The sequence below is a fragment of the Mesoplodon bidens genome (genome assembly GCF_964165515.1).
Source record: "Mesoplodon bidens genome assembly, chromosome: 4".
NCBI lineage: Eukaryota > Metazoa > Chordata > Mammalia > Artiodactyla > Ziphiidae > Mesoplodon > Mesoplodon bidens.
The window spans coordinates 167,757,208-167,782,019 of record NC_138160.1 but is presented as its reverse complement, the minus strand read 5'-3'; the positions used below and the strand labels follow the sequence as shown (position 1 = coordinate 167,782,019).

At 40.8% G+C, this 24,812-nt stretch overlaps 1 long non-coding RNA gene across 1 annotated transcript in view; it reads left to right on the top strand.

Moving 5' to 3' along the window:
* LOC308616663 overlaps positions 1-14,115 on the top strand; it is a 90,021-nt gene extending 75,906 nt beyond the window's left edge. The window contains exon 3 of the long non-coding RNA XR_014015738.1: positions 13,812-14,115. This is a non-coding gene — a long non-coding RNA (uncharacterized lncRNA). The remainder of the gene's footprint in view (positions 1-13,811) is intronic.
* Positions 14,116-24,812: the final 10,697 nt, after the last annotated feature.

The following is a 24,812-nucleotide window of genomic DNA, read 5'->3' as shown; positions in this document are numbered from 1 at the left end:
TAAAAACCCCAGCAGGTTTTGTCAGAATGAGTCTTCAGTAGCTCCTCCTTTGCACTGAAATGATCACCCTAGATATATCTATTTTGAGCTGTGTTGTGAGTTGTGTTTATGTAGATAAATACAAGATTGTGCTCTACATTCTTTTTTATAATTATCTTATTTTAATTGTTTGCTTTGTTTGTTATCCTATCTTGCACTCAGCAGATTTGTAGGGGCCAGTGAGGGAAATTTTCAGAAATGCTTGTTGTCATGAATAATCAAGCCAGGAACAATGTAGGATCTGCTATATGATTCATTCTCAGGGTTTTTTTTTTTTTTGAGTAATAGAAACAAGGTTCAGATTCAACTAATGTTTATTGAGCTCCAGTTATGTTCCAGGCATCATGCTAGGCACAATTACAAGCATTAATTCAGTTAGCACTCAGAATAATCCTGTGTGAAAATGGTTCTCTTATCTACTTGGCTGAACTCTTTTTTCTTGTCTCCCATATCTAATTAGCAAATCATATTGGTTCTGCTGTCAAAATCTGTCTGAGTCTGATCACTTACTCTCTCTACCTCTAGTACCACGGTCTAAATCCCTGTCGTCCTTTGCACACACTGCTTCAAGAGCCTCCGAGCTGCTCTCTCTGCTTCCACTCTGCATTTCCCCTCCCCTCAGTCCATGACCATTTTCCTACAGAGAAGACAGAGCAGGAAAGTGTGATCTGATAAAAATATGAACATATTGTATAGCTCCTAGGATCAGTTGTATGTGGAAAGTGGAGGAGAAGGAAGATTTGGGAGAATGTTGTACACATAAATAACCAGAAATCTAAAATTATAAGAAGAGGACTCGGTCCTCATTGATGTCTATCAAAATGGAAATAGGGAGGAATATATTTGGTTATGCAGTGTAGGCAATTTAAATAAACCGTATATTTTTTTCTCTTGTTGTGAATCATGCAAAATATAATGTGTTAGAGTTCCTGTCTTCATACAGCAAGGACAGGTATCAGTACTGCAAACAGCACACCCTGTGTGTAACGTTGCATGTTTTCTGCATCCCAACTTCGGTAATGAATTTTGATCCACTGTGCCAGAAGAAAGACTGAACTATCTTTTTTTTTTTTTTTTTTTTTTTGCATTATGCGGGCCTCTCACTGTTGTGGCCTCTCCCCTTGCGGAGCGCAGGCTCCGGATGCACAGACTCAGCGGCCATGGCTCACGGGCCTAGCCGCTCTGCGGCATGTGGGATCTTCCCAGACCGGGGCACGAACCCGTGTCCCCTGCATCGGCAGGCGGACTCTCAACCACTGCGCCACCAGGGAAGCCCCTGAACTATCTTTTTATTCTCTTAGAGAAACTTACAGTACAAAGTTATTGTCATGTGGAGAGGTGATCAAAGAGTAAGCAGATAAAAGAAACAAGACAAAGTTATTACAAGAGTTTTATCAGCCAGTTAATTAACGAAAACATTAGGATATTTTTCTGGATTTTGTGCTATTTGTAACATTTGTCAACATTTAAAAATTCGCAATTTGCTGTGGTTTCTTTTCTCATTCTTAATAAATACTCACTTTCAATCCTAATTTTGTATTTGAAATTACAGAGATTCCCACCCCCTTGCTCTCCGCAATCATTGTTTAAACTTTGAGCCCTACAAAATCTGGATCCCTCTCTGCTTTTGCTTTATTTTCATAAGCTCACTCACGTACATAATCCCCAAAAGGTCCTTCTCCCTAGTTTGAAGGGTATTTCTGCTTTATACAACCCAGAGAGCTTTGACTAACACAAATACCTTTAAAGAATTTAGTGGCAGAGTAACAGGCAGAGGGAAGATGAGGACAGGTATAGTGGGTGGGCAGAGAAAGGTCCTAATTGCGGTGCAGCTCTCAGGGAGGGCATGGCCATATGTGGGGGTGGGGTGGAGGGGTGTCCTTAGGGTGTTCCTAAAGATCCCAGAGGAACCTAGTCATCATAGGACAAAGAAAACCCCGCAGCCCCGCAAAGAAAAAAAGCACAGAGGGAGACGGAAAGGGGCTGGAGAATTTAGCCAGCAGCCAGTCTGCTCCTTTGCAAGTTGTACACACTCCATACAATGTGTTGACTTTGTACAGGGAGGCTGAGGTGCTGCTATCCATTCAGATGACGCTGGTGTGGAATGAAAGCAGAACAGCAGGAGCTGTGCAGTGGAGAGGGCTCTTTTGATTTGCAGCTTCTTTTGTTGTTTTCCTTTTCAGTTTCCTTGGTTCTGTGGTTTGGACCTCCACAGACCTAGAAAAGTTCAGAAACTTGAAAGGGAAGAAGCCCTTCTTCCCCAGGGCTGGTTCCTCCACTTTCATCCTGTGTCAGGTGTTCACGCCTCACAAAGATGGTGCTAAATGGAACTCTGCAAAGTCTGGGTAGCTGGGAGTCCTTCTGAGATGTTATGTTCTGGCTATAATGGAGTCCTGTTACTACAGGCTGTTAACACGCACCCCTCCATTGTTGGAGAAAGACATCCAGGTAGCTGCAAAGCACATGGCTTCCAGGAGGCTCTCAGGCTGGAGGATCTCTCAGAGAGTTTGGTTTTGTGAAAGGAACACAGAAACCTCGGGGCCTTACTTCTAAGATCCCTTTTTCTCTTTTTCCCCGAGTAAGCCGTTTAATTTATCTCTGTTTCACAGCATAAGGAGTTTAAAGTAGATGGTTGTAGGAAACAACCAACAAGTTCAAGCAATTTCAAGGAATGTACTTTGAGATGAGGTTGTGTTATCTTCTTTGAAGGATTGGGATTCTAAATATCTGTATCTATGTCTATATCTATATACAATAGGCTAGATATATTGCTTTCTGGAATTTTCTATGTATCATTGTATCTTGACTCCTAGAGAGGACAAATACATGGAATATATTCTAATACGCCACCATGCCCTGTCTGTGTAAACATTGCTATTCGATCATGGCATTCTTTCCTGCTAAGCTCTGATGTGGCTTCCAAACCATTTTCAAAGAGGGTTCTAGAGCGTCCCTCTCAATTGACTGAAATTTGTGCCTCACTGAAAAAGATTGTTGAGGGGAGAAAAGTTCCCTTTACATGATTCAAAGATTCTTTTACCAAAGAACTTCTTAAAGGCCAGACACTTATTTGCTTACTGCCAAGATAAAAAAGGAGAATATGAAGTTTCAGAGAAAGTTTAAACAAGGGATAGAGGGGCTGGTGAAATGTAGGCGCGCGCGAGAGAGGGATGTGTTTAATTTACATTAGGTGTTTTTGTCTGCTAGGCTGATGATTAAAAAAAAAGCTACCTTAGCAAATCAATTAGAGTTAGAATGACAGGCTGCAATAGTAAGAGTTGAGACAAGCTTCATTAGGCATTTGTGAGTGTGGCTTTTTTTCATCTCAGAGGTCCGCCTGGGTCACTGGAAAAACTGTGAATTTGGGTCAAGGACCCGAGTAAGGAGGGGAAGGCTCATTTATCATCAGAGAAGGGTGAGACGACTGTCCTCACTCTATTTGACTCCAGCTGTGAAGTGAACAGCTTATTTTGTTTTAGTGATGATTTGAGAGAATCATCAATAAAATCACCCATACTGTTTGCAGTGCAGCAGTCTATTTGTGTGTCAGTGTGTGTGTGTGTTTGTGTGTGTTTCTCTGTGTGTGTGTGTGTGCATGCTTGTATACGTGCACATATTCTTTTTTTTTTCTTTTTTTTTTTTTGCGGTACGCGGGCCTCTCACTGTTGTGGCCTCTCCCGTGGCGGAGCACAGACTCCAGACACGCAGGCTCAGCGGCCATGGCTCACGGGCCCAGCCGCTCCGCGGCATGCGGGATCCTCCCGGACCGGGGCACGAACCCGTGTCCCCTGCATCGCCAGGCGGACTCTCAACCACTGCGCCACCAGGGAAGCCCCGTGCACATATTCTTGATGCAAGCAGAAAGGGAAAAAGCAGGGAAAAACTTTACCTTTACACCTGTATTTACATATGATTTCCTCCTTTCTGCTCACCGATGTTAGGGGCTCATCTCAGAGTCTCCAGCTGGTCCATCTTTGTCCCTGATGGTTAGCATATTGAGCCGGTTTTGCAGCTTTATTCCTCAAATGTGCTTCCGTTGCCTACTGTGCAACTCATATAACCAAGCACAGAGGATTCTTTGGAGGAAGAAGTGATTAACTGGAAGAAATGGGCTGAGTGGATGGTCATCAATCACTTTCCTTTATCTTCAAGAGCTCATCTCTTGAAACTTAATCATTTCGAAGACTCTAAGGTCCTTGTAATAATTTCCTGGGTACTTACTAAGCTAACACACACTCGGCACGTATGACGTGTGAGGCACTGTGCTAAGCATCTTCTTTTCGTGATTTCATTTAATCCTTACAACCACACTGCAGGGTAGTAAGTTATCCTACCATCCATACAGTTATTCGGGGACCTGGGCTGATGGAAAATTTTTCCTCTTCAACAGATAGTTTTTAAGGTCACCCTGGGGGATCACCTCCATTCTAGTTAGCTGAAAGATAAAAAGAATACGATGGAGTGCTGTGTGTGTGGTCTTTATGTATCATGTCTGGAAGTTAAGGCCCTCAATTCTGTTCATATTCTGTTGGCTAGAACTTAGTCACATGACTGCCTCTAATGATAAAGGGAACTGGGAAATGTAGTCCCTGGCTAACCAGTTACTTCTCTGAGACATCTCAGCTCTATGGGGGAAGGGTAACACAGTTAGCCATCTTTGTCCTAGTCCGTCCCTCTGGCTACCAAGTATGTAAGAAGAGCACCTTTCTTCTCAGACTGTTGCCTTGGAGAGACAATCCTGAGTCCCATTCATTTACTGCATCCATTCGTTTACTGCATATGGGCTTTCTGGGTAATGCACTGTCCTACATGAAGTGTGGGTGAATGTGATTCCTCGTGACCTGCAACACATGAACTGAAAGCTGAGTTATCTTCTCTCCCCTACCATACATCGATAAATAATGACAGTTTAAACACAAACACATAAACCCCAACTTGGAAAATGAAAGCATGGGAAGCTCACAGCCATGATTGAGCTGCAGCAATGATGAAATTATCCCTGGCCTAGTAGATGATGGACTTTTAAAAAAAGGTTTTATGAACATTTGAATAGAATGCATCTTCTCTGTTTGGTACATACACACATACACACATATATATAATATATGTTACATTTAAATTTGTATGTGTCTATGATATTATATCTATATGGGTATAATTTTCATACCTATATAGGAAGAGATAACACATGTATAATGGTGAATGAATTTTGTTATTCAAGTTCCCTATATCTCTACTTAATTTTAAACCTTTTTGTTATGCAAAATAAAGTATACATTGAGAAAAGTGCTTAAAACATATGTACATTAATTAATTAATTAATTAATTTATTTATTTATTTGCGGTACGCGGGCCTCTCACTGTTGTGGCCTCTCCCGTTGCGGAGCACAGGCTCCGGACACGCAGGCTCAGCGGCCATGGCTCACGGGCCTAGCTGCTCCGCGGCATGTGGGATCTTCCCGGACCGGGCCACGAACCCGTGTCCCCTGCATTGGCAGGCGGACTCTCAACCACTGCGCCACCAGGGAAGCCCTGTACATTTTAACAGAGTAATAATGTGAACATCAGTACGATCATCATGTAGGTCAAGAAATAACATTACTAGCATGCCAGAAGTTCCCCTCTCCCATCATTTTGTTATCACAGCCTCTTCTATTATTGCCCAAGGTAATTACTCTCCTAATGTAATGAGATTCACTACCATGTTTTCCTATGTAGTTTTACCACCTAAGCATGCATTCCTAATATATATACTTTAAACCTGTTTTTGAATTTTGTGTGAGTGGACTCATACTGTGTTTGTTTCTCATGTCTTCTTCTTTTTACTAAACATTGTAATATTTATTGAATATCACTGCAGTTGATTTATTTCTATTCATGATTTAGAAGAGCTTATCTCTTATTTTAGCCTCTTACATTTTTCAGTCTTACATTTTCAGGTAATGTGTTCAATTCTATGGCCTGCTGTTTTGCCAAAAATTAATCAACAATTTTTCTGTGTTAATTACAAGATATATATTTTTTTGTTTATCTCAGCTTTTTTTTTCTTTCAGTTTTTATTCAGTTATAATATGTATACAGTAAAGTACAAAAACTTTAAGTGCATAGCCTGATGAATTTTTACAAACGTAGGTATCTGTGTAACCACCAGCCAGATCAAGTTATAGAATTTTTAGCACCCCAAAAGGCTTTCTCATGCCTTTATCAGTGAATGCACATCCTCCACCTATATTAACCATTCTGATTTCCATCATCATAAATTAATTTTTCTTTTTGAACTTCATATAAGTGAAATCATACAGTAAATTCTATTTTGTGTCTGTCTTTCACTCATTAGTATGTTTTGGTGTTCCATTCATGTCTTTGGGCATACCAGTAGTTTGTTCCTTTTCATTGCTGTGTAGTTTTTCATTGTATGAATATATCAAAATATGTTTATCCACTCGATTATAATGAATAAAACTGCTCTGAGCAGTCTTTTATAAATTTTTATTTAAAAAAATTTTTATTGAAGTATAGTTCATTTACAATATTGTGTTAGTTTCAGGTATACAGCAAAGTGTTTCAGTTTTGTATATATATGTTGTTTCAGGTTATTTTCCATTATAGTTTATTATAAGATATTGAATATAGTTCACTGTGCTATACAGTAAATACTTGTTGCTTATCTATTTTATATATAGTAGTTTGTATCTGTTAATCCCGTACTCCTAATTTTTCCCTCCCTCCCTCACCCCTTTGGTAACCATAAGTTTGTTTTCTATGTGATATTAATAGACTGTGAGTCTATTAATGTTTTGTATATAGATTCATTTGTATTATTTTTTAGATTCCACATATCATATAGTATTTGTCTTCCTCTGCCTGACTTACTTCACTTAGTATGATAATCTCTAGGTCCATCCATTATGCCGCAAATGGCAATATTTCAATCTTTTTTATGGTTAATATTCCATTGTATATATATACCACATCTTCTTAAACCATTTGTCTGTTGATGGGTGCTTGGGTTGTTTTCATGTCTTGGCTCTTGTAAATGGTGCTGCAGTGAACATTGGGGTGTATATATCTTTTTGAACTAGAGTTTTCATCTTTTCTGGATATATGTTCAGGAGTGGGATTGCTGGATTGTATGGTAGTTCTATTTTTAGTTTTTTTAAGGAACCTCCATACTGTTCTCCATAGTGGCTGTACCAGTTTATATTCCCACCAATGGTGTAGGAGGGTTCCCTTTTTTCCTCACCTTCTCCAGCATTTACTGTTTGTAAACTTTTTGATGATGGCCATTCTGACTGGTATGAGGTGATACCCCATTGTGGCTTTGATTTGCATTTCTCTAATAATTAGTGATGTTAAGCAGCTCTGAGCAGTCTTGAACATGCCTTTTGTGGATATATACACACATGCACACATAATACATACTTATTTATCTTGGGAATATATAGAGATGTGAAATTGCTGGGTAACAGGGCAGCTGTATATTTTACTTTATTCAAACTGTTTTTCAAACAGTTTTAAGAAATGCTTGTAACACTTTACACTCCAACTGGCATTGCCTGAGGATTCCAGGTGCTTCATATCATCACCAACACATATGCTTTCAGTCTTTAAAATTCTAACCAGGGGAGGGCAAACTTTTTTTATAACTGGACAGACAGTGAATATTTTAGACTTTATGAACCATAAGGCCTCTGTTGCAACTATTTACCTCTGCCATTGTAGTGCAAAAGCAGCCATTGAAAATAAGTAAATACAAGGGCATGGCTGTTTTTGCTGATCTTTGATTTAAAACGTCTGTTCCATTACATCTGTATTCCAGCCAATGGCTAGAGGAAAGAGAAAGTGGAAGGCATTTTTCTTTTCTTTAAGACAGTGGCGCACAGTTGCACATATTGCTTCATCCCGTATCTTATTGGGTAGAATTTTGTCACATGACCAATAAGCAAGAGGGGATGAGAAAGTATTTAGCTTGGTCGTCTGTGATAAGCTAAAATTCTCAGGGCGTTTCTTAAGAAAGGGAGAATGGATATAGTGAGACAACTAGCTATCTTTTCTACAGTGGGCCATGTCCTGTGGAAAATTTCTTTAAGTCAAGGAAAATTGATGTTTATTTCTTTCATTATATTCCCTCTCCATGTTTTTCATTCTCTTCTTCTAGAACTCATGGTAGAGAGATACTGGCTTTCTAAGATCTGTCTTGAAAGATTTAAGATTTATCATGACTTTTGCCACTTCTCTTATAATTTCTATCTCTTGGTCCATTTGATGGATTTTCACCTTGATAATGCAGCTTTAGTTGATGTCCATTTTGCTACTTTTTTGATTTATTTTGTTTTTTAAAAAATCTTAGCAATCATGTTTTTAATTTGCTGACTGATGATCATTTTTCACAGTGCTCTTTTATAGCTGTAAGTCCTATCAAATCTCTTGAAGATAATTGTTATGTATTTAAATTCATATTCACTATTGTTCATAAGCTCATTTACAGGGATTGGTTATTTTGCTTTTCAGCCTTTTATCTCTTTCATTTGTTAGTTTTCCTCATAAGTTTTGTTATTTTGGCATTCTTATATTTATAATTTGGGGTCTAGATTGATCAGTACTAGTAGTTGGAATGGATTTCTTCAGCATAAATGAAAATAGCTGTTCTTCCGGTAGATAATTCAGTTATGATTACAGGATCTGTGGCTCTACAGCTGTGTAGGGCAGAAGGGGAGAGAAACATTGGGCTGTGTAGCCTTTTCTTTAGGTGTATGAGTAGCTTAACTTTGGATGCTAGGAGTTTCATGAAACATAGTGTTCCAGTGCTTGCTTGAGTTGTCTTTTGGGGGCATATCTTCCACTTTATTTAGAGGGTTGTATTTGAGGCTTTCATTCAAAATGTATTGAAGATGATTTGAAAGCAGGCACCATTGCAGCTGCTGTCTAGCACTTTAATTTTCTCATGGCCAGTCACAAGATTTGTTGACTCTGCTGAAGCTTGCTACTGTACCTGATTCTCTTATTTGGGGATTATTCTGTAGTTCTGTTGGTCTTCTCTTTTGCCTGAGGTTGTAGTTCTTTGGGAGTTCACTGTCAATCATATGATGTGTTTTTTCTATCTTCCTGAAGTTCCTTAATGATCAGGTTGGCTGATGCACCTTCCGTGCTCAGTCAGCCATCATGAAGCGGGACTGCCTCTATTAGTTGAGTTTTGTGTCAGGGCTGTTGGAGAATGAGGCAAAAATCTCAACAGTGTTCTTGGAATAGGCTAAAACTTTGAAAGCAAATGTCCTTTCTGTGTTTCAATACCTTGTTTAAAAACATTCCAACAGAATGTTTCATTTTGCTGGAATCTTTTGGAAGGACAGTTTCGTGGTAGTCCTGGGATGTATATATCTGGATAACAGCACAGAGTCTGGTACAGGAGGCATTACGGGACTGTAAAGGGAGCTGGTTACCATGCTACCTCAGGCCTGGAGGAATGGAATCGAGTGACCAATGGGGAGATGGGGAGGTTTTGTAATTTTATTTGTTACACTGTGCTGTGGTTTTGTTTCCCTTTATTTAGAATGAAGCCCATCAACTGATTTTCAAATTGACTTTTGGCATTTTGACAGTATTTAGAGGAACAAAGTTGGGATCTAACTATTGCTTGGATTTATCATGAATTACTCTATTAAAACCATTATTTCATTAAGTTCCAGTTTCCTTAGTTAAGTTTATTATTATATGACATGTTTGTTTTTCTTTTTATAAAAATAATATATGCCCAATTGTAAAATTTTTTAGCAAATGCAGATAAATTAAATAAAATAATTTAATGCTTAGTCCCTCTATCCAGAGGTAACTGTTGTTATAAAGATATATATATATTTAAAAATATATATCTTCAGCTCTTTCTTCTCCCATGTGTGAATTAGGCTTAATAGAAATTAGGTAACTTACTGACAGTTATTCAGTAAGTGGTGAAGCCATGATATGAAATAAGAAAGACTTATTCCAAAGGCTTGGTTCTTAAACACTACAATTTATACTTTGCCTTATGGATCAAATCCTAGCCTTCGAAAGTCTTGGAAGGTGTAGGATTATAGCAGTTGGTAGCCATCAGCCAGGAGCCGAGTGCAGGAGGATGAATTCTGTAAAACATTCTGTTGGGTCCCAAGAGAAGTGTTGTTCTTCAGAGGATCTATTTCTCTTAGTTTCCCAAAGGTCCTGCTCTTGTTGATGACATGTATCTTGTTGAATCTGAAATTCTACTCCTTGGTTCACTGTCTTTAGTTTTTGTTTTTAATAGAAAGTCTGTACTGTTGAATTCTATAGAAAAACAAGCCAGCAAACAAACAGAACACCCTTACGTGGATTCTAATATTGTAATTATCAACTTGGATGTGGTTTTCTCCTTGAGATTCAGCAAAGATAGATGAGGCACTGTGCATGCTACAGCCTTCTTCATTATCCTCCGATTTGCTCATCTTCTTGGCAGTCTCATGGAAGTTTTCAGGGACCCAGAGAACAGGGTTGCCATAACATCTCTCTAAGATCTGCTTCAGGCAGTGCATTTCAGCAAAGAGGAAGCCTTGTAACATCACAGGTATCTGAAATTGCAAGTGATGGTCCAAATTCTTGGCTCCAACTATAAAAGACTGATTTCCCCAACTCCTCTTCTTTGGACTTTCTTGCTCTGAGGCCACGCTGGCACTGTCTGCATAAAGTACTGTTCCATTTGAAACAGCTGTGCCTAGAAGCAGATCAGAGTCGGCAGAGTAGGGATCATAAGTCAGCACAACTGTGCTACAGAAGCATTTTCTGTGGCTGCTTTTGGTGGATGCTGACTAGAAAATCAGACTCTCTATAATCAACAGAACTTGATGCATTCTTAATTTCTAAAATACATCATGCATTTTAGAAGTTAAGAATCTAATTCAGAGATCCTTAATGGCTTACTACCCTGGACATAAACTGCAGCTCATAGATTCTGTTCTTTTTGTTTTTTTTTTTTTTTTTTGCGGTACGCGGGCCTCTCACTGTTGTGGCCTCTCTCATTGCGGAGCACAGGCTCCGGACGCGCAGGCCCAGCGGCCATGGCTCACGGGCCCACCTGCGCCGCAGCATGTGGGATCTTCCTGGACCGGGGCACGAACCCATGTCCCCTGCATCGGCAGGCGGACTCTCAACCACTGTGCCACCAGGGAAGCCCAGATTCTGTTCTTTATGTGCATATTTTGATCTCATCAAAATGAGTGTTCTCAGAATTCCTTTTAAATAGGTTTTTTAAAGTTGGCTAGCTTATGATGACAAGATCTGCCTTTTCCTCCTCTGCTGAAAGTCACATGGTCCCATCTTCCCTACTTGAATGACGTAAGCTACTTCTATCTGCTGTCCATAAGACATATCTTGGTGGGGAACTTAGCTTTACTCAGGAACAAAAGGAACACTGTCATTTCAGCATGTTAAGAAACTGGGGAGTGGTGGTTCCTATCACCTGGCCGGTGAACAGTCTCCTGCTTCCTTCAGTGCAGTTCTTATAAATGACAAGTTTTTGGGTTTTTGTTCGGTTTTTACATTTATGACTTGGTGTTCTTTTTTCTATAACAAAGTTTAGCCATCCCAGGATGCTCTATCAATCCTAAAAGTGGTATCAAAGATAGAGTTCAATTAAGAAGGCAAGCAGGATTTTGAGACTTTAACTGATACACTGAATAAGACATTCTTCATATGTCTTTCCTTCTCCCTTATGCCATCTGACAATCATCTTCGACCACAGCCTCTATCATCTCTACTCCCTTCCCACAGTTCATAGAGTCGTGAGCTGTGACCCTGAATTTGGCCTGAGCAAGAATCTACTATTGATGATGGTGGCAAAGCTGGTGTTGGACTCACATCACGATCCAGGTTCCTGAGGCAGAGTTAGACACTATAACCAGCCTGTCACCCTACTGGGTGTAAAGCTTGAAAGCAGAGTGACCAAAAAAATGAAGACAAATCAATAGTTTCTCTTTCCTCATGAGGAAGGCAATCGTATGCTCTTCTCGCTCCTAATAGTACACTTCTGAGGCATCTTTATTGTCTGGTTGGGTATCCTCCAATACCTTGAAAAAACATTCAACGTGATAGCCATATGAAGTTACTGACCAGGAAAAAGCAGGAAGTTGGGATGTAACATATCTAGTCAATGATAAAGTACAATTGAAATGATTGGGATATAAACACCGGCTCCCAAGTAGACCCATTTCTATATGAGAGAGTGTGTGATTGTAGAAGAGACTAGCCGTCCACCAGAATTGAGTGCTGTGCCTTCCATGGTATAGGATCAACCTTGGGAAGAAGTTGCCCACCTAGGGACTACATTTCCTGGTCCTCCTGGCATTCAGATATGCCATGTGACCGCTCTTGCAAAGGAGCAGAGGTATTATTTCCTGGGCCAGAGTTTTAAGAAACCAGTATGTCTTTTTTTTTTTTTTTTTTGCGGTACACGGGCCTCTCACTGTTGTGGCCTCTCCCGTTGCAGAGCACAGGCTCCGGACGCGCAGGCCCAGCGGCCATGGCTCACGGGCCCAGCCGCTCCACGGCATGTGGGATCTTCCCAGACCAGGGCACGAACCCGTGTCCCCTGCATCGGCAGGCAGACTCTCAACCACTGCGCCACCAAGGAAGCCCACCAGTATCTCTTTGACCATGTCTTTCCCCTGTCTGTCATCTGGTTACAGGAGACTCCAGGGGCCTAGGAATTGACAGAGCCACCAGACAGCAGGATTCTCGTTCTCTAAATCTCCATGTGGAGGAGAGTAGCCTGCTCACCTAGAACACTTTCACTAGATACTAACAGTTTTATTTATTTATTTATTTATTTATTTTTAAATTTTTTTGCGGTACGCAGGCCTCCCACTGTTGTGGCATCTCCCGTTGCGGAGCACAGGCTCCGGACGCGCAGGCTCAGCGGCCATGGCTCACGGTCCTAGCCGCTCCGCGACATGTGGGATCCTCTCAGACCGGGGCCCGAACCCATGTCCCCTGCATCGGCAGGCGGACTCCCAACCACTGCGCCACCAGGGAAGCCCTAACAGTTTTATTTTTAAGAGCAGCTGGTGTTGCCCTAACTAATACAGGCAGGGAGGCAAGTTGGGATGATGTATTAGTCACGGCAATGACCTTGTCTGTATTTGTGCTTTACATTTCAATAGCCCAAATGATGTTGTATCCAGTTGCGAATTGTCCAGATGCCCCAGCAATTGATGTACTTATTTAAGTCAAGCTACACGATCCTATTCCTTTGCCACTTGATTTGCTAGCAGGTGTTTAAAATGGAATGCTCTCCTTTGTCTGAGCATGTGCTATCAAAAGTTGTCTATCAATAGCAATAGAAAATGCAACTAACAAAACCTATTTCTTTTAGATCTATTTCTGCATGTCTCATATTCTCAATGTCATTGGTACGACCCTCCCACACCCAAGTGGTCATCTGGCCTTCCCTAACACAGTCCTTTAATTTCATTGAGAACAGACGTTTGTCAGATTTAGGTGGCATATGTGCTAATCATAGTTTAATTGGTCTCTCCTGGTCTGTGGTGGTACAGGTGTGATGCAAATAAAACATATATCTGCAATGGAGATATATGAGGTGATTGGAATTATGGTCAACTGACAGCAGGCATCAACCTCTCAGTGCCTGAATAGCCAGTTTATTGGATAAGACAGGACAATTACCACAAATGGCCCATCAGAATGGTTAGAGCTCCCTACAGGCTTTGAGGCAGGTGTTTGTGCCTTCCGTTTAATCTCTTCCTTTCTAGTTCCAGGCCACATGCAGCCCTTGGCACGAGCAGAAGCATTTATACAGAAATGTGGGTCACCTGGATGCCCAGCACAGTGGATCAGGACATTCATTGCCAAACAAAGCATGAGCTCCCTATAACGCAAGCTGGATTTCTCCAGAGGAAAGGTAACCTGACTTGCAATCTTTTTTGGATCATCTGTGTATTTTGTTTAGTAGCATCGTGGAAATTTAGAATGCTTTTTCGTTAGCTCTAGTGGACCTTCTAGAACATTTTCAGTTCAAATCTCTCATTCTACAATTGAGAATTTGGGGTCGCAGAGAGGTTAAGCAAGGGCCCCAGGTACAGCCTATTAAGGGTGAAGCCCAGGCGAGATTTTAGGGCTTCTCAGCCAGTGCTGATTACATGACTTCCTGTTGCTGTTCTGAGCATCCTTTCCCGTCACCGGTCAGCTCCTGTTCATAGAAGAAGCTGAAGCCTCAACAGCTTTTAGAGATTGGAGAGGTAAAACAGATACCTCCAGAAAGAGAAGTTGTGAATAACTGTTTTCTTCTTAACACCCCTCTTTTCTCCTGTAGGGATTTTTTTTTATCTCATCACAATCAAAGTAGCTATAATTCCACAGTGGTGCTTTTCCTTCTGCTGGTGTTGAAGTCGTTTGAGATCTGTGACAAGTCTGCTATATAGCAAAGTTCTAGTTCATATATTATGGTTGATCATCAGAGTTTCACGGAGGACGTGTATTGGAATATTAGTATCCCTCTCTTAGAGAAGCAGAACCTGGGCTTATGAAATCTCTTATAACTTTCCTAAGGTCACCTGGGCCGTGCTGGGATTTGAACCTGAGACTGACCTCTGCCAAATCTGTGCTGTTGACCTCATGATACATGGTCCTGCAGAACACTCAGTGCTTCTGTAGTAATTTAACTTACTACCAGGGACTAGATTCAGCTTTGGGAGAGGCTGTTTCACAAGGTTGGTACATTTTCTCAAATCTCCACTTTCAGGATCAAGATTCAGATGGAAATTTTCTTATTCGATCTTCTGAAACCATAAGTGGTCTGAACATTGTTTCAGTGATCAAACTAGAATCAAACTTAGACTCAGAGAACCGGACCAGAGCAGTGGAAAGATCCAGAGGTCTGGGTAACAGTACAGCCTTCCTGAGAAATCTGTCAGCGAACTCACTGTTGAGTTGTGTTAGATGTTAGTTCATTCTTGTCTTTAAGTAACTTAGTTTCTTTGATTTTTTTGGCAAAAATTGGTCCTGGCTACATTTTACGTATTTACCACTTTCCTCATAGAAATATAGTCCTCGCTACTTGGGTCATTGCTATCAAAACTAAACAATTTCTAGGCTAGTAAAAAAAATTTGAGCATTACTGTGTTATGGACCAATTTATAAAACTGTCAACTTTCTCGATGGCATTTTTTTATTTGTGGATTTTTCTCAGAAAATTCCATGATTCAAAAGTCTTTTTTTTTTTTTTTACAGTTCATTACACAATTTTACCCCCATGATATCCCTGCTGATTGTGTGCAATTCATCCAGTTTTTCTTATTTTCATTGCAAAGAACAAAAGGGATAAAGGCAGTGGAATGGCTTGTTAAGAAAAGCCAAGTTCTGGGAGAAATTGGCAGGCACCACTCAATTATTGGTTTAGTAAAAGCGCTTCTAAATCCTTGTTTGGATGGCAAGATTGAATGTGAAATTTGGGGGGTGTTCTGATCCAGATGCTTTTCTTGTTCCCTAGCAAGTCTACATTTTCTTCTTTTTTGGAGGATGAAGACAGAAAAATGAAAGATAGCAAAACTCAGTTTTTCTTTAGTTTTTTATTGAGCAATTACTCTAGTCCACCCATGTTTTGCATGTACTGCTTTTCATAATTACTAGTTAGCATATTTGAATATACAAATAAGCATCATCACCTAGATAAAAGCATGACCAGTTTCAAAGCCTGGAGTACATGTGCAAAGAACTATTGCCCTGGATAGAGGTGCTCAAGGCTGAAGATGACCTTGACAATCTTGTCTTTACTGCCAAGAATGTGTTCAAATACCTAGGTGCATACTTCCCATATATCTTTAAAGTCTAGGTCATTTCTTTTTGTCTTTTTTTTCCTCTCTGTTTTCTTCTGCAGTATTTATCCAACTTGTGTTCCATTTTCTTTAATATAGTTCTCTGCTCCTTGGTTGGCAGATAGTCTTATAAACAAAAAGGGTTTGTAATAGACTATTACCAGGATGGATGGAGCCTTTGGACACTTGCCCAGAATCTGTCTGTATCCTTTGATATAAGAACATTGGATTGTTAGTTTGAATTGGAGGGAGGAGTTTGGCTGCAATAAAGGTTACAAGGAGGAGGAGAGACAACAACGATGAGGATGTTGTTCTGTCTTTCTTGCCTATACAATGGAATGGGTTTGAGTTCATTGCTTAATGGGGCAATGGTCAGTAGTTGCTGTAATTTTTTTTTCTTATGAGAGCCTTTAGGGATTCCAGTGCCCAATCAGTTGTGTTGCAGAACCTCGGTGTCACATTATGGCACAGAATGGAAAAAATGGAAGTCTCTAAGCACTGTTTTGGCACCTTTGGAATTGGCGTCATGGAGGATTCTCTGGAGACCATGCTCTTGCATGGACACTGGCATTCACAAGGTGAATGTGGTGAGCAGTTGCTGGGGGGAAGCTCAAAACACCTACGGAGGCAGTTGGTGCAGGAGAGGGAGAACATGGCAGTTCTGTGTGGTGGCTATTGCTGACATATCGGTTCATGAGCATGTGTGAAGCATTCTCTTGGGAGTGACAGTGTCTGGGGAATATTTTAAACATCCCTTAGAACCACTGCAATTCAGGAGTCAAGCAATCTGTTATTCCTGTGAGGAAAGAGTTGGTTGTTCTCAAGTTACATATTAATTTGTTAAGTGTGGTGAGCGTCCAGAACTGTGATTGTCTGAAATTTTAACCTACTTGCACACTAACGAGTCAGCCTGTGACAATTTCATGGACGCTGGTTGAAAACATAAGACTCCTGGGTAGAGACAACAGACCTCCTTATTCATGGCTCCCCAGGCAGCATGAGCATCATGATCTCCTTGGTTCCCCTTGTCCCCAGTCCAAAGGATGATGCAGAAGAAGTCCAATGGGATTGCTGTGCATATAATGGGTTTGTGTCATGGTTGAGGAACCCCAAGCTCAGGAAACTCTCGTTTTTTAAAGGGGCTGCTGATAAACCTGGCCAACTTTTGCCTCAGAGGGAGACATTATCTTTCTTACATTGGTCAGGAAACAAATCTGTCCTCTGTCCCAGAGGAAGATACTATCTCTAGCTTCCAAGGCTGTTTGCTATTCAAACATTCTTGACAAGATAGTCTAGGAAGAAACTGTCAATGCTTCTGCTCAGAAAACTTGCAGGAACATGAGAAACCTATGAAGAGTTGACCCTAATGATATGTTCAAAAGACTCATATTTTTATAGTTATTGCATTTGGGTAATGCCTTAAATCAACGGAGTAATACTAATTATGGTAAAACAGGAGGATTGTTTTGGGGGCATATCAGTTTTTTATGTCTCCGAGGCTTTCCCTCCTGTGACCTGTAGCTTGGATAGATTTTCTAGGATGGTGCCTTTTTTCTCTTGTTATTAAGGCTCATCTGCCACAGACACTTAGGATCTGTCCACAATGCTAACTGGGATGCAAAGAAAAGGCTTTAGACTAAATGTTCCAGTGTCCATTAAAGAATAGTGACAGGGACCAGAAGATATCATATCCTGTCACTATGTAATATGCTGGATCACTTCCTCAGATTAACTAGGGAATAATGAAAAGTCTATGTGTGAGTGAGTGAGTGAGTTAGTGTATGTGTGATGTGTGATGTGTGTGTGTGCGTGAGAAGAAGAGGAAAGGGGGAAAGGGAAGAAGGGAGAGGGAGGAGGGAGAGATGGGTGCTGATCACAGCCTGGATTCAGAAAGAGCATGCACATATGTGTGCTTTGATGCCATTGGGCTAGTGAGGCTCACTTAAACGTCATTTTAAAGCTCTTAAGTTTATCCTCTCACACCTTCAAGACCTGCAAATGATAATCCAACTTTTTGGATGGTGATTCTCTTGGGTAAACATGAAGTTAGCCTCAGAAACACCTTCTCTTAATTCAGATATTGCTTAAATCATGCACTTACAGTATTACAAAATCCTAAAGGTTTTGCAGATAGGAGGAAAAAGGAAGTCAGTAGTTTAATTAAGTATTTGAAAACAAAGTGAAACAAGGATAATAATATATACTTTACAGGAAGAGCCTCTTAGGCCTGTTTGTGGCTAATCTGTTAGCTATTCTTTGGCTAAGGTGGAATGAATGTATTATAAGAGCGGCTCTATCGAGCACAGTGTGATGATAGCTTAATCTGACTGTGGCCGTGGCTCACAGATCACTGTACCCAGTCAATACTCTATTATTGCAAGTTAAGTGGTTTGCTACAGTATTCCACACACAGGGTATTAGAAGCTGTGTTTCCTAATTTCCTAAGCAATAATGGTATAAGCAGTATGCATTTTTTATGATTAAAAACTAACAATTGCCTCCACAGAGTTAATGCTTTTTTATGTACCATTGGTACAGGAGATTCAGTCATAAATCAGAGCAAAATTAAATGTAAAATGTACTAAATTTTGGCAGAATTAGTTTTTCTTTGCAGAGACTGAAGTCTTCAGTTTTGCTTGGAATCAAACTTTGGTTTTCTTCCCAGTGCTTTTATTTTCATTTTATTTAAATGGGTATGTTCTTTCTTGATTAAAATTGATTCCGAATAATTATAACAATAGTAAATCACAGCATGAGCCTGGGTGTTCTTTGTAGCTCCTGGAGGCTGTCTCCATCCAGCCTTTCTGTGCTCACCAGTTTTTAAGTGTTAACTATATCTGCGGCGCAGACGGGGCTATGAACCACACAGCAAAGACTGTGGAGTGAATGATCATTCCTCCTTTCAAATGGCAGCTGTTTGCACAGGTTGGGGACTCTGAGCAGGACAGAACTTCCCTGGCGAATTACTTCTCTGCTCATTTTACAGTAAATAGAAAGTAAGAAAGGACAATGGGTTTTCCTCATTAGGAGACTTGGTGAGGATTGTTAGTTTCCACGTATCAGGAGCCCCAGCCCAGGAAGGTGGGAGAGCAAGGGGTGGTTAGTGAGAAGGGACATGGGTGTTTCATTCAGACTGAAGGTAGAATTAGAGCTGCCCGTGCGTGATACAAACAGGAAGTTCAAAGTCACCATAGTCAAGCTTATACTCTTCTCTCTCCTGGAGGTCTCCTTTTTGCTCCTCTCGCACATCTACTTCATTTTTCTTTCTGCAGTTGGGCTTTTTCTGCATCTTTCTGCATGTGCAGAATATGGTGGCCTCAAAGGGTCTCAATTTCAGTGACCAGTCCCACCCGCTAGGTCAGAGTCAGGCCCAAAGACTGTCAGGAGTTGGGCCACACCTTAATTACCAGGTAGTGATGAGACAGTGGCAATATGCAGAGTGCATTTCTTCCTTAAAAGCATTCAACTTAAACACAACCAGAGGGACTTCCCTGGCAGTCCAGTGGTTAAGACTTCGCCCTCTAATGCAGAGGGTGTGGGTTTGATCCCTGGTCGGGGAGCTAAGATCCCACATGCCTCATGGCCAAAAAACCAAAACATAAAACAGAAGCAATATTGTAACAAATTCAATAAAGACTTTAAAAATGGTCCACATGAAAAAAATTTAAGAACAAACAAACAAAACCACACACACAACTAGAGTCTACAGGCCAAATGGAGTCTTGAGGCTGCCAGTGTAAGATCCCTTGACTGGGCTTTCTTAGACCATTTCTCAAATTCAGGGGATACCTAACTTTGTCAGCAGGGATGGGTCTAGGGTTAGGTGAGTGGAGCCTCAGCAAAATTTAAGGTGATGACTAAAAATATCAATAATCTGGATAAATAATACTTCAATGTAATATTTTATGAAATAAATATTAATGCAAAAAATTCCATGGTGAACAGAATACAAAATTTTGAATAAAGGCAGGATCACTATTACTGATTTTTTTCTTTTTGCCTCAGGCTCCAGTAGGGCTCAGAGCAGCATGGTTTGACAGGGGTCTACCCCTAGGCCAGTTAGTTATGGGCAGGAGAGTGAGTACCATTATTATCCTGTGGGTGAAGGGGGTGCCTGTTCTCAGCAGTAGGGATGTGGGCTAGGCAGGCAAATCCCAAAAGATGTCTGCTAAAGGATATTAGAGCATGATACTTTCTTCTGGGATATGGTCCTTGTATTAGCCAGCTCGGGCTGCCAGAACAAAATACCATACACTTGATGGCTTAAACAAGAGAAATTTGTTTTCTCACAGTTCCGGAAGCTGGAAGTCCAAGATCAGGGTGCCAATACTGTCAGATTCTGGTGCGGCCCCTCTCTCTGGCTTCCAGATGACTGCCTTCTCCCTGTGTCCTCACATGACCTTTCTTCTGTGTGTGTGTGTGTGTGTGTGTGTGTGTGTGTGTGTGTGTGGAGAGGAACTCCCTGGTGCATCTCCTTGTAAGAACACTAATCCTATCGTGAGGGCCCCACCCTCATGGACTCATCTAACCCCAATTACCTTCCAAAGACCCCCTTTCCAAATACCATTACATTGGAGGTTGGGGCTTCAACATGTGAATTTTGAGGGGAAATAAACATTCAGTCTCTAATAGCCTCCCCATATTAGGAATATACTCCAAACATTGTTAACTCCCCTTTAGTCATCTTTCCTGAATTTGTCATGTATAAATTAATCTTTTCTTAAAAAAATCTAGTTATCTTTTGACAGTTGTGTCAACATATAAGCTCAATAAAGTTAAGGTTTTGTCATTGACTTCTTATTCCAAATAAGTTGCCGCAAGAGTATATTTTTGCAAAGCTGAATTAATCATCAGAAGAATGACTCAAAGATTTAACTAGAAAATGAAGTTTGGGTACTTAACCGTTTCTGAAACCCCTGGGACCTGACCAATAATTACTCTTCCCACCCATAAGAAGACAGAAACATTCAGCATATGGTTTTTCTTTCCCACCTAAAATCAATCAGAATTATGTCAGTTTGTAGCTTACTGTAGTCAATCAAAATATGCCTAGTTCTTCTAGTTGTAAATCTGCTAAAGACATTTTTCAGAAAGGCCTGTCAAATTATTAAGTGATAGGAATATTGATAGAGAAAATAATTCCTTTAGATATTTTATAGGGACTAAAAAATTAGGGAATGTGTTTTGTTTTTTTTTAAATCTCTTCAAGGGCTGTTTTGGTTTTGATGTTCAAACACCATATTGGAGAACATTTCAACTGTGAATATAATTCTGAAAACACTTTGAGCCCTGACAATATCTGTCCTGGGTAGCCTTGTATCAAGCTGGCAAACAAATCCTGGAAAAATTGGGAAGTATTTTTGTTTTCAGAATGCTTTATATGCAGTTCCCCAGAAACAGCTCAAAAAGACAGATACTCTTTTCTAAAAGGTTGCTGGCTTAGCACTTCCCAGCTTACAAAGGTTGGAATTTCCCACTGGCTCAGTAGAGAGATTTGTATCACTTATTTTAGATTCACTTAATAGTACATTTGTGTTTGAGATAAAACGTGAGTCCCACCAGACAAGTAAGATTGTTCTTAAAAATTGGCTCCTGGGACTTCCCTGGTGGCTCAGTGGTTAAGAATCCACCTGCCAATGCAGGGGACATGGGTTTGAGCCCTGGTCCAGGAAGATCCCACATGCCGCGGAGCAACTAAGCCCGTGCACCACAACTATTGAGCCTGAGCTCTACAGCCCGTGAGCCACAACTGCTGGGCCTGCATACCACAACTACTGAAGCCCGCACCTCTAGAACCCGTGCTCTGCAACAAGAGAAGACACTGTAACGAGAAGCCCATGAACCGCAATGAAGAGTAACCCCCTCTCGCTGCAACTAGAGAAAGCCCACATGCAGCAACGAAGACCCAATGCAGCCAAAAATAAATAAATTTATTAAAAAAAAATTGGCCTCCTTCTCTCTCCCCACCATATATACTCAGATCTAAAGTAGAGTCTTCTAAATGTTATTTCACAGCTAGATATGACATCCTATTTTAAACCAGCAGCAGTAGCTGCTGTTTCTCTTTGTAGAGAACATGGTTGGATGTACAGCAAGCAGATCTGGGGAGACTGGTGAGTTTTCAGTTCCTTAAGTGAAGTCCTAACTGTAGTTACCCCATCCCCCCTTTGTATTGGTATAGATGGGAATGAGGGTGAGGTAGGTGGTAACACATGGAAAAGTACCATAAAGGTTTATAAAAAAACACTGCTGAGTAACACTTGCCTAATCACATGTGACCTCAGTATATTCATTGCATTTTGTTTTCAATTTTTTTTTTTTTTTTTTTTTTTTGCGTTACGCGGGCCTCTCACTGTTGTGGCCCCTCCCCTTATGGAGCACAGGCTCCGGACGCACAGGCTCAGTGGCCACGGCTCACGGGCCCAGCCGCTCCACGGCATGCGGGATCCTCCCAAACCGGGACACGAACCCATGTCCCCTGCATCGGCAGGCGGACTCCCAACCACTGCGCCACCAGGGAAGCCCCTGTTTTCAATTTTGCCCTGGCATTCATCGTACTCTATCCTTCTTTTCCCCTCCTACTTGCCACCTTTATTATAATTTTTTAATTAAGACTTTTTCAAGAGAGAAATTCGTTTCATAGCAAAGTTGAGGGGAAGATAGAGAGGTTTCCCAAATACCCCCTGCTCCCACACATGCATATTCTCCCCATTATCAACATCTTCCACATAAGTGTACATTTGCTAAAACTGACGAATCATAATCGTCATTGCTAAAATTGACACATCATAATCACCCAAAGTCCATCATTTACCTTGGGGTTCACTCTTAATGTTGTACATTCTATGGTTTTGGACAAATATATGGTGACATGTACCCATCATTACAGTATTATGCAGAGCATTTTCACTACCCTAAAAATGTCCTGTGCTCCATGTATTCATCCCTCCCTACCTACCAAAAACTTGATAACTGCTGATCTTTTTACTGTGTCTATAGTTTTGCCTTTTCCAGAATATCATATTCTTAGAATCATACAGTACATAGCCTTTTTGGATTGGCCTCTTTTCACTTAGTAATATGCAGTTAAGATTCCTCCATGCCTTTTTATGGCTTGATATCTCATTTCTTTTTGCCACTGAATAATATTCCATTGTTTGGATGTACCCCAGTTTATTTATCCATTTACCTTCTGAAGGATATCTTGGTTGCTTCCAAGTTTTGGCAATTATGAATAAAGCTACTATAATGTCTCATGTGGAGGTTTTTGTATGAACATATGTTTTCAGTTCATTTGGATAAATACCAAAGAGTGCAACTGCTAGATTGTATGGTAAGAGTATGTTTAGTTTTGTAAGAAACCACTAACTTGTCTTCCATAGTGGCTGTGCCATTTTACATTCCCAATAGCAATGAATGGGAGTTCCTGTTGTTCCATATCCTCTTCAGCATTTTAGTGTTATCAGTGTTCTAGATCTTTTTTTAAATATCTTTATTGGAGTATAATTGCTTTACATTAGTGTGTTAGTTTCTGCTTTATAACAAAGTGAATCACTTATACATATATATATATATATATATATGTCTCCGTATTTCTTCCCTCTTGCATCTCCCTCCCTCCCACCTTCCCTATCCCACCCCTCTAGGTGGTCACAAAGCACCGAGCTGATCTCCCTGTGCTATGTGGCTGCTTCCCACTAGCTATCTATTTTATGTTTGGTAGTGTATATATACACATGCCACTCTCTCACTTTATCCCAGCTTACCCTTCCCCCTCCCCGTATCCTCAAGTCCATTCTCTAGTAGGTCTGCATCGTTTTTTTTTCAATTTATTTTTGGCTGTGTTGGGTCTTCATTTCTGTGCGAGGGCTTTCTCTAGTTGTGGCAAGCGGGGGCCACTCTTCATCGTGGTACGCAGGTCTCTCACTGTCGCGGCCTCTCTTGTTGCGGAGCACAGGCCCCAGACGCACAGGCTCAGAAGTTGTGGCTCACGGGCCTAGTTGCTCTGCAGCATGTGGGATCTTTCCAGACCAGGACTCGAACCTGTGTCCCCTGCATTAGCAGGCAGATTCTCAACCACTGCACCACCAGGGAAGCCCCAGGTCTGCATCTTTATTCCCGTTTTGCTCCTAGGTTCTTCATGACCTTTTTTTTTTTTTTTTAGATTCCATATATATGTGTTAGCATACAGTATTTGTTTTTCTCTTTCTGACTTACTTCACTCTGTAAGGCAGTCTCTAGGTCCATCCACCTCACTACAAATACCTCAATTTCATTCCTTTTTATGGCTGAGTAATATTCCATTGTATATATGTGCCACATCTTCTTCATCCATTCATCTGTTGATGGACACTTAGGTTGCTTCCATGTCCTGGCTATTGTAAATAGAGCTGCAATGAGTGTTCTGGATTTTGACCATTCTTTTTTTTTTTTTTTAATTAATTTATTTATTTATTTTTGGCTGCTTTGGGTCTTCATTGCTGCATGTGAGCTTTCTCTAGTTGCGACGAGCGGGGGCTACTCTTCCTTGCAGTGCGCAGGCTTCTCATTATGGTGGCTTCTCTTGTTGCAGAGCACAGGCTCTAGGTGTGTGGGCTTCAGTAGTTGTGGCATGTGGTCTCAGTAGTTGTGGCTTGCAGGCTGTAGAGCACAGGCTCAGTAGTTGTGGTGCAGGGGCTTAGTTGCTCTGCAGCATGTGGGATCTTCCTGGACCAGGGCTCGAACCCATGTCCCCTGCATTGGCAGACAGATTCTTAACCACTGCACCACCAGGGAAGTCCTGCCCATTCTTAGTAGGTATATGGTAACATCACGTTCTACCTTGTTCTACTCTTAGTTTTTATCTCCTATACTAGCTTATATGCTTCTTAAAGGCAGGGGTTACACATATCTTTTTATCCTCAACCACTTGTTGTATAATCTACGTGTGTAGGTCACTCA